Here is a 13,705-nt window from a genome sequence, read left to right as displayed (position 1 = left end):
GCAGAGTGATATACTAGTTAAAAGCATAATATGTTAAAGTATTAGGGAATAAGCGAACTTTGAGCCATTGATTGGCTCCAACTTCCGCACACTGAATTGTAAATCTGCTAATATGTTCGAGCGTAGATTGCTCACCTTCTCCACTAAAGGTTGCAAAATCAGGGACCCTAAAGCCTCTGGGGTACTCTAGTTCATCTACAAATTCTAGGTAAGGCTTCCTATACATAGGCCTGCCACTCCTTCTCATGAGACTAAACTCTTGTTCAAAAAAATCCAGCAGTTGGCCACGGTCCATCATAGGTTGAGCTTATTGTTGATTTTTAGGCCATCCTTGAGGTTAGTTGGCCATTCTATGCCCCCAATACACCACGGGTTGTGGATTTTGGTCTACTAAAGGATTATTCCTCCATTGCATTCGATTACCTCCTTGGTTAAGAGGTTCCCTCAGTGGGGCTATCATTGGTCTTTGTTGTTGGTGAATATTCGGAGGCGGAATATTTTGTTGGGTTTAAGGTATAGGCAAAATATACGGCTGATTTGCCGTAACTGTATTAAACGGAACATTGGAAGGCACGATATGAGTCAAAAGATTATCATGCCAAACCTGAGGTGAAGAAACCACGGGTGGTGGGTTTTGTAGCTGCTGCGATATAAATCCTTGTTGTATCACAGGAAATGACACTGGAGGTGGTGGTTGATTTTTCAGCGGCGGCAGTACCGGTGGCAAACTCTGCGGAAGAGTTAGTGATTGTTGCTGGGAACTAGTTCCTTCTGTCATAATAATCAGCCTATTAACAGGATTGGTCGATTGTGGAATTGATTGTTAGTTCTTATTAGATTTGTTTATGATAAGTTTGTTGAAACACATAAGCACATACTCTTTAAGTTCTTGAAAATGTTGTTCTTATTTTTTAACTCTCTGAAAAAATTTTGACATCACTTGGATGGATTGATCTAACCTTCAAGAGGTACAATCCTGCTAATCAAACATTCCTTGCAAGGATTGCCACAGCGGCCCATAAGAGACATTGTCGCTGATTTTTGCCGCCATGTCTTCTTCTAGTGCAACTCAGGAGCTTTCAATTGGAAGTTCAATCGATTGACTTTCTTCTTGCTCCGTAACGTCCGGGTTGGACCTTACTCCATGCTTCTTTCCAGCCATGTGGATAACCTTTTTACCGATGGGTCCCATTCGGCGTGACAATATATTTGGCTCACTAAATTTTTCGGATGGAAGATTGGTGTGCGGGCGTGCCAGGAATCACAGAAAATTCCAAGAGAATGGACAGAATAATATTCCAAAATATTGTCGGATAATTAGTATTCAGACGATTGTGAGAGAGCCCAGAATGACCGCTCTCAAGAGTTCTTTTTTGCCTTTGGAACAAAGGATTTTGGATTATATGGCTGAAAATAATTAATTAATGGACTGAAAGTGCCGAAATGTGGAAAATGAAATTGGAAAAGTAATTCTATTAAGCTAGAGAAATAAAATTACAAATACTGAAATTAATCTATTGAAAGATAATTGCAGAGAAAATTAATCTATTGAAAGATAATTGCAGAGAAAAGACAAAGTAAACAAGTGTTGTTTTGAATGGTTTTGGAACGGGTTGTAAAATGTCCTAAACTTCTTTATTTATAGAAACCTTTGAGTGATAGTTAAGCTGCTCTTTAAGTCTTCCCCAAGTATCTCTTTATTGTGCCAATAAGGAGCCACTTGTATCACATTCCATTTTTTTCTTAACGTATATTGTGTGCTGCTTAAAAAGTCTTTTCCTATTCTTATGTTACCATGTTTGAATTATGCCAAAATTCCATCTAGATTCATTATCAACCACTTGCTTAAATATAGGAATCACTTGCTTGAACCTCTCTAACAGTCTTATCACTAAACAAATCTTATCATCTTCTTTCATCTTTTTAATCACGCTCCTTTATATTAATTATAATTAATCCCCATCACTTCTAACATGCTGCTATTTGACGACTTTAATTCTCATAGGGTGCTATAATCTTGGCACACAATTCCCCTAGAACAAATCTCTTTACACAATTCTTCTTCCTCCATAATTTCGTTAATCACTCGCCACGTGGAAAATAACCATCTCATGCCAAATAAAATTGTAGGAATTTCTCTTCTTGTGATCTTACACCATAAATTATTTATTTTCTGAGTGTCAATATCTTGTCGGCCATTTGCTGTAAGCGTAATTCTCTATAATTTACATGCTTTTATTGTTCATATCAACTTCCCTTCTCAATTGTGATATCTTAGATCTAAGGTTATAACTTTAAATTAAGTTTGGTTTTTCTTTTTTCTTTTTTTTTCTTTTTTTTTTTTTTTTTAACGTTAACAATAGTTTGAGGTTTTTGAAGTAGTAATTGTTTGAACATTTGTTCACTATAAATGGGGAATTTTATTTTTAACCATTAGTTGATTCTATGATCCATTGAAAAAAGTCTTTTTTTTATATATATAAAAAAAAGAAGTCCATGTTGAGGAAAACAGGCAAGGAAGTTAAACACAAAGAGAAGTAGAAGAGGGAAGAGCCATTAGATGGTGAGGATTTTACAGACTTTAGTGGATAAGAAATTTCGACAATTGCCCGGTTATGACTGTCTAATTTGGATATACATTTTTACGACATATTCGAAACATTTTTTCACATTTCTTTACTTTTTTGTTATGGAAAGAAGCATATTTACATATTAGGAAATTGTTAAAAAAAAATTTTAGCACGTTTTGTTTTCTCTGCTTTGTTATGTAAATAAATACTCACAATGCCTTACTATGTGCTGTTTATAAGACCAATAGAATTTTAATTTAAAGTAATAAAAAGTTTATAGGAGAAAAATGAATTTATAATTAAAAAGTTGAAAAAAAATCCATTAAGAGTTAAGTATGCCTCATACATAACTATTATATAATAAGTCAATTTTACTAATTTATAAAATATTTAAGGATATTTTAGTTTTTTATTTAATTTTTAGGTTAAAGAGTTATTTTGATAAAATCAAATGGTATTTAAGTCATTTTGCTTTTCTGACATCATATACAAATAATAGTTAAAGTGTAAGTGGAAGACGAAACAAATATTTATAGTGTGAATAATAATATTTTTTTAAAAATATTTCATTATGATATTTGACCCGTGTCAATAAAATTAACTCTATTACTTATTGTAATTCCTAGTTTCATTTTTTTTTTTTTTACTTTTGGGAAGTGCACCAATTATTTCACCTGGCAGATTTTGGAATTTGAATGGACCCGACCATTTCTGATTACAGCTCCTAAGGTCCACAAACAGCTGCGTCGTTTAGTCTGCTTATCAACGATGGAATGAGGTCCAACCCGGACGTTAGTCTGCTTATTCGTATATATATATATATATAAGTCAGTTCATATCACCTTATTAGGGAGTGTAGTAAAAAAAAATGCATCCATGTGCAAAATTATTAGGGTTGCAGATATCACATGCAGCGGCATTTGAACTTTATTGTTAACCCCTTCTCCAACAAAAAGACACATTCAACAACAACCAATATGGTGGTTTGAATTTTTAAATACTGGCGTCTTACAATTTTATTACGCAGGGCAGTCCTATTTATTTAAAAAATAATACTCTCCCAATCCCATTTAACTTTTCATGATAGTGAAATTTTAATAATTTTTTATTGTATTAATAAGAGTAAAGTTTTAATTATGTCCTTACTAAAAGACTTCTCCGTAATTATGCAGTTGTTTAACTAAAGGATAATTTGAAAATTTTATAAAAAACAGTACATTCAATTTTCAAATGAGACATGTTTTTTTTTTGGGACATTTCAAAATAAAAAAATGAATAAATATTTTAGAATGAAAGAGTAATAATAAAGAATCAACTCACGAAATACCTCCTTTGAACCATCAGATAGTCTGCAATCGACATCACAAATTATGTGCATCATTTAAAGACAGACTTTATGTTGGACCAGACTCGAACTAATTAAAAATTTAAGAATAGTTCATGTTAAAATCTTACCAATCCAGCTGTTAACCTCCATATATAAAGACATTTAAAGCTGTTAACCTCCATATATAAAGACATTTAAAGGCTGATGACGATTTTCATGCTAAGTAAGGCATCATAATCATATCTTAATTCAACAATTTAAGGCTTGCATAACGCTGCCAAATTAAGCAATTTGTCAAAATAGATACTAAGAATTAGTTTTTTTTTGGTTTTGTAGGAATTCATTAGAAAAACATCCCTATAGTATGCATGTAGAGTGCATAACTTCTTATACATTTTAAAATTTTTTGACACTTATTATAATTTGTTTGAAATTATATATATTATATAGGGCGTGTCCCCTTAGGCATATGTTGGCTCCACCCGCTAATTCTAGTAATTTCTTTATGTTATTTTGAAATTATATATATTATTAGAATTTATTTGAAATTATATATATTATATAGGGTGGGGCCAAGGCGCCGCGGCGCGGCGCTTTCTTTATGTTATTTTGAACGCTGCTTCAGGTGACTTAGGACGTAAGAAATTCATTAGAATATAATTATGTGTGTGTGTGTTACTAGTATAGGATAATACACTCAGCCACTTAAATGACCCATTGTACCCCAAGTCTTTGTGATTTCTTTATGTTATTTTGAAAGCTGCTGACTTATGACGTAAGAAATTCATTAGAATATAATTTTATGTGTGTGTGTGTGTATCTACTAGACTACTACTATATTACTAGTATATGATAATATAGACAGCCACTTAAATGAACCACTTGAATTTGGGTGGGCGGCGCCTTTAGAAATTAGACCGAGAGGCCCACCTTAGCCACTTGACTTTTAGGTGGAAGTGCGCGTCAAGTAGTGGTTTGTCATGGAAAGAGCAACCCCCTTTTTTATATATAAAATAAATAATTTTTTATTTTTTTAGTTTCATTCAAAAAAATTTAAAACAAATTTCTGAAATTAAAAAATAAAACAAATTTCATATAAAAATGTTACTTTTTATTTTCTTATTTTATTAAAAAAAAAAAAAACTATTTTTATTGTCTTGACAATGCAACATGTAACACTCACCTTCTATCACAAATTTGTTAAAAAAATGGTTGGTCCCCATCAAATTCACCGCCCATTCGTGTTATTTAAAAAGTATTGGGTAATAATATATGCAACAAAGTAATGAATTTTAAATTTTGTACCACCTAATGAAGATTTGAATATATAAAATTCATTATTTAAGTACATGAAGGTTGCTTGTAAAAGGATGAGGTGTGAAAAGAGACTAGATCTGGGAATATTCTGACACTGTATTGTATATTGTAGTTCGTAGTTGGGGGATCTACGAGGACTATAATTTATTATATTATATATTGTAGCCTGACTACAATTTATTATTCTTTCTGTTCTATATTACATGTCTATGTTTACAAGTTCAAATTTTGAAAGGAAAATTACAATTAATACATTATTCCTTTTTAAAATTATCAACTTGTTCTTTTTAGTTTAGATATGTATAGTTATCAAGTTTGAATTTTTTTGAAAATATAAAGGACAATGATAGAAAGATAAAGCTAATTTGCTATGACTTTTCAAAGCGGACAATTAATTTAGGACGTCTAAAAATGAGATAATTGACTATTAATATGGGACAGAAATAGTATGAAACTTTGTTGTTGATTTATTATAAGTGAATGGTGTACTTGTAAGAAAGTATTTTGGGAAGTCACCAAATTAATTTTTTGTGCGTAGTCAAAATATGTAAGCAAAAGAAATTAGAGGATTTTGAATAGTGTTTTTTTAGGCAAGAACTTTTGCTTGAGAGGGGGAGGGACCGACTCTTAGATATATGGGACAGCCTAACTATTCGGGGAGCACAACATTTACCATTTTTCACTTCTAATTATCGATGACCATAATTTTTTCACTTTCACAAATGATTTACTTTCACAATAATTGTTTTTCACTTGTTGCTCTGAATATTATTTTCTTTTTATAAGTAATTATTTTCCACTAATAGACTGAATATCATTTTTTTAGGACATTTGGAGAGAGTGGGAATCGTATGCCAACACTCTCTCTCTTTTTCTTTTTCTTTTTTTCCTTTTTTTTTTTTTTTTCGTAGTTTGGGCAAATGCATGGTTTAATCTATAAATGTTACCATTAGGGATCGAATCACTACTGTTCTATCATTTTCACGTCTTTACACAAGACGATTGTAGTACTTCAACTTTCTCTCTTCTTAAAAATTTATTGTTCTTTTATTATCATGTAACGTTTTCAAAATATAAAAACATGTCTGAGAACTATTGTAGATGTTTCCAATTTGTACCTCCATTCGACAACAAATGCGGTACTATTCAAATTGTAACAAAAGTTTCTATATGCCTATCTATGTTTTGCTTGCTTCGTTACAGTTTACCACGTTACCAAACAAGTCATAAACATATTGTTTTTGTTCTTGAAACGAGTAGACCCATTGTGTTTGGCCCGTTTTGATTTAAAGTGTGGAGACTAAGGCATATAACATTTTGGTCTGGTTTGAAATATAGTCTAAAGTTGGGTCTTGTGATGTTTCTGTTCAGAAGTTTATAGATATTTGTTTCAAGCCCAGCCCATCACACGACAAATTATTGTAGGCCCTGTTTGGACCCTTTTTTATTTTATATATAAACATATGTGCATCATTTAAATTTTAAAGACAGATTTTATTTTCGACGAGACTCGAACTAACTAAAAATTTAAGAATAGTTGGTGCAAAAACCTTACCAATCGAGCTGTCCAATATTAGCCTCCATAAAGACATTTAAAGGCTGATGACATTTTTCATGCTAAGTAAGGCATCAGAATCATATCTTAATTAAACAATTTAAGGCTTCCATAACGCTGCCAAATTAAGCAATTTGTCAAAATAGATATTAGTTTTTTCTTTTTGTAGGAATTGATTGGGTAGCAAAGTCATTAGTTACTTCATTTTGATTCGTGAGCAAAAAACACCGTAGAATGCATATAGAGTGGATAACTCTTTTTACGTTTTGAAAAATTACTAACATTTAATTTTTGAACAAGTAATGACCTAAATGCTCTATAACTAAATAAAAAAAAGTAAAAAAATAATTAAATGTGAAATGACTAAAGTGTCCCTATCTTTTTTTCTTTCTTATATAAGGGCATTATTGGAAGAGAAAATGGTATTTTTGAAATTTTATATTTTAAAAATATCATGTGCAATGTACATTCATAAATTTGTAACGAAACAGTGACCTCAAATCCTTCTTTGATCATCCATGACCTCCCTTTGGGAAGTAGGGGTCTGATATCGCTACGCCACTGATCTGTTGATATTTTTTCAAATTTAACGCATTTATATACTAAAAAAACAAACATTAGGGGTGATATTTGTTAAAAAAAATTAAACATTAATGATGTTTTTTTGAAAAAAAAAAAAAACTTTGCTCGTCTTTTAATTGTAGATGCTAATACAAAGTACTTTGGTAAACTAAAATAAGATTTAGGAGGCACAATTGAAGTAATAAAATATATATAGAATATAAAAATGATATGTAGTTCTAGGGGTGATCACGGATTGGATCGGTTCAGTTTAGGATAAAGTTCAATCCAAACTGGTTTTCACGGATTAGAGAAATTTGAAACCGAACTGATCTGTGGAGACCTTCAACCCAAACCAAACTGATCCGTGAAATAACAGATCGGATCAGTTTCCACGGATTGAGCTTTTCAAATAGTCGAATATGATTACATTGGGCCCACTATTATGGCCCATTAAAATCTCAAATTAGTAATTAAAACTTAAAAAAAGAAATAAAGATTTGTAAATCATATACCCGGGTAATAGGCTAACAGTAACAGTAATAAAATTTGTAAATCATATACCTAATAACAGCAATAGATTTGTAAATCATATACCAAATGAGTAATGAATTTGGGAGCTAGGGTTAACTTAAAGAATAATGAATAATAATAAAAAAAAGAAATACAGTAAATATATTCAATAATGTATGTATATATATATATTATTTAGGCAACGGTTCGGATTAGATCGGTTAATGATTCAGTTCGATTTTTTCATATCCTAATTCGTTAACTGAACCGCGAATAGCAGATTGCTATTTTTCTAAACCATCACCGAACCATAGGATCTAAAAACCGAACTGAACAATACGGATTGGATTGGTTCGGACCGAATTGACAGATTCACGGATTATTTACTCACCCCTATGTAGTGCCACAAACTGCTTGATGTGAATGAAAATTAATGACATCAGTTGTGAACTGATGTCATCACGACTTGAGTTATATTCATATAAAAATAATCAAAATTGTTTAACGACAGGAATATATTCATTTGTCTTGTAAAAAATTTAAATTCTCAACTTTTTCTATTTAAAAGCGTCTTTGCATGCATAGCTTCTGGTTAATATATATATATATATATACACACACACAAATTATACGGCAAGTATGTGTCCAAGAATAAAAACATAGAAGTCATTTCATTGACCTGTTAGAGCATCTCCAATGCTAAAAGCTAAATTCGAATGCCAAATCTATATTTTGACAGGTGTTACAGTGTCAAAATGTTACATTTTAGCAATTTTGCTCAAATGGTATATTTCATGCAAAATGTTATTTTTTAACACAACCACCATTCTTTTTCAACTATCATTCCTACTATTCATATTTGCATCAGTAATATTAATATTAGGCACGTTCCAAGTCAAGTTGTAAACATTAGAAAGAAACTAAAATCAAACATAATTAACAAGAAGCAAAAATCTAAAATATCTGGTAAAAAAATGACCAAAAAAAAAAAAAAACAAATTTTTTATAATATTTTTACCACTATTTGTGAATTAATTTTTTTATATAATTTTTTTTTCTTTTTCGGATTTTTATATATATTATATATATATGTGTATATTATATATATTTGATTATATAATTATTAAAAATTTATATATTTTTAGGGCAAATCATTTCAGCCTCCCCAATTGCCTCCATCTCGTTCTCAACTCTAAGAACTTGCCCTCTCTCTCTCCCTCTCTGCAACTGCAAACTACAAAATCTACAAGAATCAGAAGTTCAAAACCTATATATTTCAGTTTATCTATCTGTTTGCAAGAATCAAAAGTTCAAAACATATTACCTATATAAAAACCTATATTGGCGTATCATTTCAAATTGTTCAAAAAATCAAAACCCATATCTTTTAGTTTCCATCGCCCACTGTTCCAGTTCGAGTTTGCCGTTCGCAAGCTTCAGCCGCTGTCTCTCAACTCTCAAGCTTGCCCCCATCTCTCTCTGCAATTGCTAATCAAGGTCTGTAAGGAAAGAGAAAATACAAAAATCAAACAACAGAAGCGCCGGTCGCCGTCGATAATGGCCGGTCGTTGCAGATTTTAGCAGAGCGAGAGAGAGACGGTGGGTTGCAGATTTTGGTAGAGAGAGAGAGAGACGGCAGACAACAAAATAAGACAAATGGCTATTGCTATCTGTTTTGCTAGATTTGGCATCAAAAATGGTTAAGGCAAATTTTGGCAGGTGATCTAACAGCCCATTGGAGAGGCCAATTTTAACGCATTTGCTATATTTTGAATTGGCAGCCTATATAGCAGTAGGGTTGGAGATGCTCTTATACTTTGATTTCAATAGTATGTGTCATAACGTTCCACGCTTGTTAAAGAAAAAATTGAGAATCCAAATACTTATAGAAATGTGTGAGTTTTTTTTTGTCATATATATATATCTTTTTTCAATAAAAATTCAATTTACATGGAAACCTCGTGAAGGTGAATATAATTAACAATATTTCATAGACTTTTTTTTTTTTTTTGAGTCGGAAGAAGTTTTCATCCATTTGATGAAGGCCTAATATTGATCTAATTATAATCCACTTTGTCAAGAAGAAAATTTATTTCCACTACCTCACACTGACTTAAGTTTGTCATATAATTCTTCTAAATATGTGTCACTTTTACACTTTACACGCGCTCTCTCACTCCTGTTTTCTCGCTCCCACACTTTGTGATTTTTTTTGGTTACTTAGGGCGAAAGAAATCCATTAGAATATAATTTTCACACAATCTTATATCTATGTACATAATTCTTTGTGATTTTTTTTTATGTTACTTAGGGCGTAAGAAATCCATTAGAATATAATTTTCACGCGCACACACAATATATATATATATATATATATAGATAGATAGATAATTCAGTGGGCCACTTGAATGGCCATTGTAATTGAACTGACAGCCATTTAGAGATTAAAACCTTGGAAAATGAACAGGCATCAGCCCCACTTGAGTATTTGCTGTAAGTGCGGGTCAAGTACGTGGTTTGTCATGGAAAAAGCAACAGTTATATACTATAGTTTTTTATTTTCTCCCTTTTTTATATATAATATAAAATAAATAATTTATAATTTATTTAGTTTAATTCAACATTTTTTAAATCAAATTTCTGAAACTAAAAAATGAAACAAATTTCATATAAAAATTTTACTTTTTATTTTCTTTAAAAAAAAAACTATTTTTATTATCTTGACAATGTAACATTTAACGCTACCTGCTGTCATGAATTTGTTAGGTAAGAAAAAGGGTTGGTCCCCATCAAATTCACTGCCATTAGCACTATTTAAAAAGTACGGAGTATTAGCTAATATATGCAACAAAGTAATGAATTTTAAATTTTTGTACAACCTAATGAAGATTTGAATATATAAATTTAGGCCAAGCACGATCAAAAACATTTTTAAAATTTTAATTTAGTGTAAATAGATCCTTATGATAAATTTAAACTCGAAGTTAACTAAATTATCTTCACTAAACCATTTTATAAAATATATAAAAATAAATAATTTTGTAAAATAATCGAAAATGACATTATTGGAGGAGGACGCGCGTGAAAACACTCATAAAGTTTCAATTTTGTGCAAATAGGTCTCTCTGACAAATTTAAACCCTAAGTTGACTTAATTACCCTTACTGAACTATTTTATAAAATATATAAAAATAAATAAAATGATTGAAAAGGACAAGTAAAGATAAAACTCTTAAAACTAGTGCACACTGATATTGTGATGTTTTTTCCTTTTTTTTAAACAATGTTGGTACGAAAATAAAATAAAATTAAGAAAAAAAAATTTAGTAGAAAACAGTAAACTGAAATCTCAAAAAATTCAAATTCTTATTCTACAAATTTTCGAAGTTTCAAAAAAATATAAAAATAAAAATAAAAATAAAAATAAAAATAAAAAAGTTTAGAGATATATATAAAGAAAAAAGTTTCAAAATATATACATATATATAAGGTAATGTGTATATAACACCCCTATATTATTAGATTAGTAGTAAATATACCTTCTTGGGCATTTTCGAAAAAGTAAAAGGGCAAAACGAGTATTACAATATTAATTTATGTCAATTTTTTTGTTAAGGTGTATTTTTGCACAATATGAAAAGATTAGAGATATGTTTTACATACTTTTTTAAATAAAGGATAAAAATATCACGCAAAATATATTTTAAAAGTATTTTATGCACTTATCCCATATGAAATTCATTATTTAAGTCCACCAAGGTTGCTTGCAAAAGGATGAGTAGTGAAAAGAGACTAGATCTGGGAATATTCTGATATTGCATTATATATTGTAGTCTGTAGTTGGGGATCTATAAGGACAATAAGAAAGTAAACGAAAGAAATATGTAAACGAAAGAAATATGTAAACAAAAGAAATTTAGAGGATTTTGAAGAGTGCTTTTTATTTTTTAGGGCAATAACTTTTGCTTGAGAGGGGAAGGGTGCAAAGTTGGAACACCGATTCTTAAACATAGGAAACACTCTAATCATTTGGGCAACACGAAATTTACTGTTTTCCACTTCTGATTATCAATGACTATAATTTTTTTATTTTCACAAATCACAAATAAATAAGTCTCAGGTTTTACTTTCGCAATAATTGTTTTCCACTCATTAGTTCTGAATATAATTTTCCTTTTATAAGTAATTATTTTCCACTAGTAGGCCTGAATATTATTTTCCTTTGATCAAACAAGACGTTTGGATGGAGTGAGAATCATACACCAACACTCTTTCTTTCTTTTCTTTTATATTTTTGTAGTTTGGGCAAATTCATGGATCGTTTAATCCATGAATGTTACAATTAGGAATGATATCTTTCATTTTCACTCTTTACATCTTTACGCATGACGATTGTAGTTCAAACTTTCTCTCTTCTGAAGAATTTATTGTTCTTTAATATCATGTAACGTTTTCAAAATATAAAAACTTATCGAGAACTATTGTAATTGTTTTCCAATCTGCCTCTATTTGACAACAAATGCGGTACTATTCAATTCGCAACAAAAATTTCTAAATGCATATCCGTGTTTTGCTTCGTTACAGTTTACACATTGGCAAACAGGTCATAAAGACCCATTGTGTTCGGCCCGTTTTGATTTAACGTGAGGAGAGTAAGGCATATAACATTTTGGGCTTGTTTGAAAAATGGGCTAAAGTTGGGTCTTGTGATGTGTCTGTTGAGAAGTTTATAGATATTTGTTTCAAGCCTAGCCCATCACAAGGCAAATTGTTGTAGGGCCTGTTTGGACCATATCTCAGGAAATAATTCTTTGTGTTCACAGCCCTTGCTCCAAGTAGCTCAGACCAAATCCACCTATTGGCCTTTTTCGACTTTTTCTTTGTTTGGCAAAATCTTCTATGTCTATTCTATCTTTTCCATCTTAATTAATCAACCACCCCATTACGTCTATTCTTTTGACCAAAAAACACACATTCCTTTTTGTCTCATGTAACCATATTTCTATCGTTATAATCTCACATCTCACCAGACAATTGATTAAAAGTTTGGGATAAGAGAGTGAAGGAGAAACAAAGTATAGTAATAATAGGGAAAGGGAAGCTAGGTCATTTTACATGAAACTAAACTTATTTACTAGGTGAGTGTAAATAACTCATCTCTAATTTAAAAAGTGTGCAAATAACATCCCTTAATATAAAAAATGAGCAAATTATCAATTAAATAAAGTTAGATAGGCAAATATACTAAAATACCCCTCAAGATTCTCTTTACAAAAATAATAAAAGATGAGTAGAAATTGAAATTACTTGAAAGGGCTTACACAAAATTAGAGACTAAAATCAAATTAAATGTAATGTAAAAATCAATAAATAAAAAATATACATAATGTAAAGTATATATATATATATATATATATATATATATATATACTTTACATTATGTATATTTTTTATTTATTGATTTTTACATTACATTTAATTTGATTTTAGTCTTTGAATCAAATAAATAATTTTTTATTATCTTTATCTAACAAATAAAATAAAATAAAATATAATGTAATGTATAAAGTCAATTGCCAAATCATATTCCTATTGATAATTACTTAATAGTAATATAAATAAATACTGTATAAAAAATTATATATTTTTTGTACGGAATAAACTATTTTCTTTTATACATATGACAAACCCTTATATATATTCATCTTATTGAAATTTAATTTTATTCTTTTTTTTGCTAAATTAATATTTAATTATTAGATCACGTGAATATGGAAAAATAAATTACTAACATAATATGTAAATCACTTTTATGTTATAGAAAATATTATTATTTTTATATATAAAAAATATTAATGTAAC

Source organism: Cornus florida, unplaced genomic scaffold (genome assembly GCF_030987335.1).
Source record: "Cornus florida cultivar Cherokee Brave unplaced genomic scaffold, ASM3098733v1 CherokeeBrave_3.0.0_Hap2_Chr03, whole genome shotgun sequence".
NCBI lineage: Eukaryota > Viridiplantae > Streptophyta > Magnoliopsida > Cornales > Cornaceae > Cornus > Cornus florida.
The sequence above is the reverse complement of the archived record's forward strand: the minus strand, read 5'-3'. Positions refer to the sequence as shown.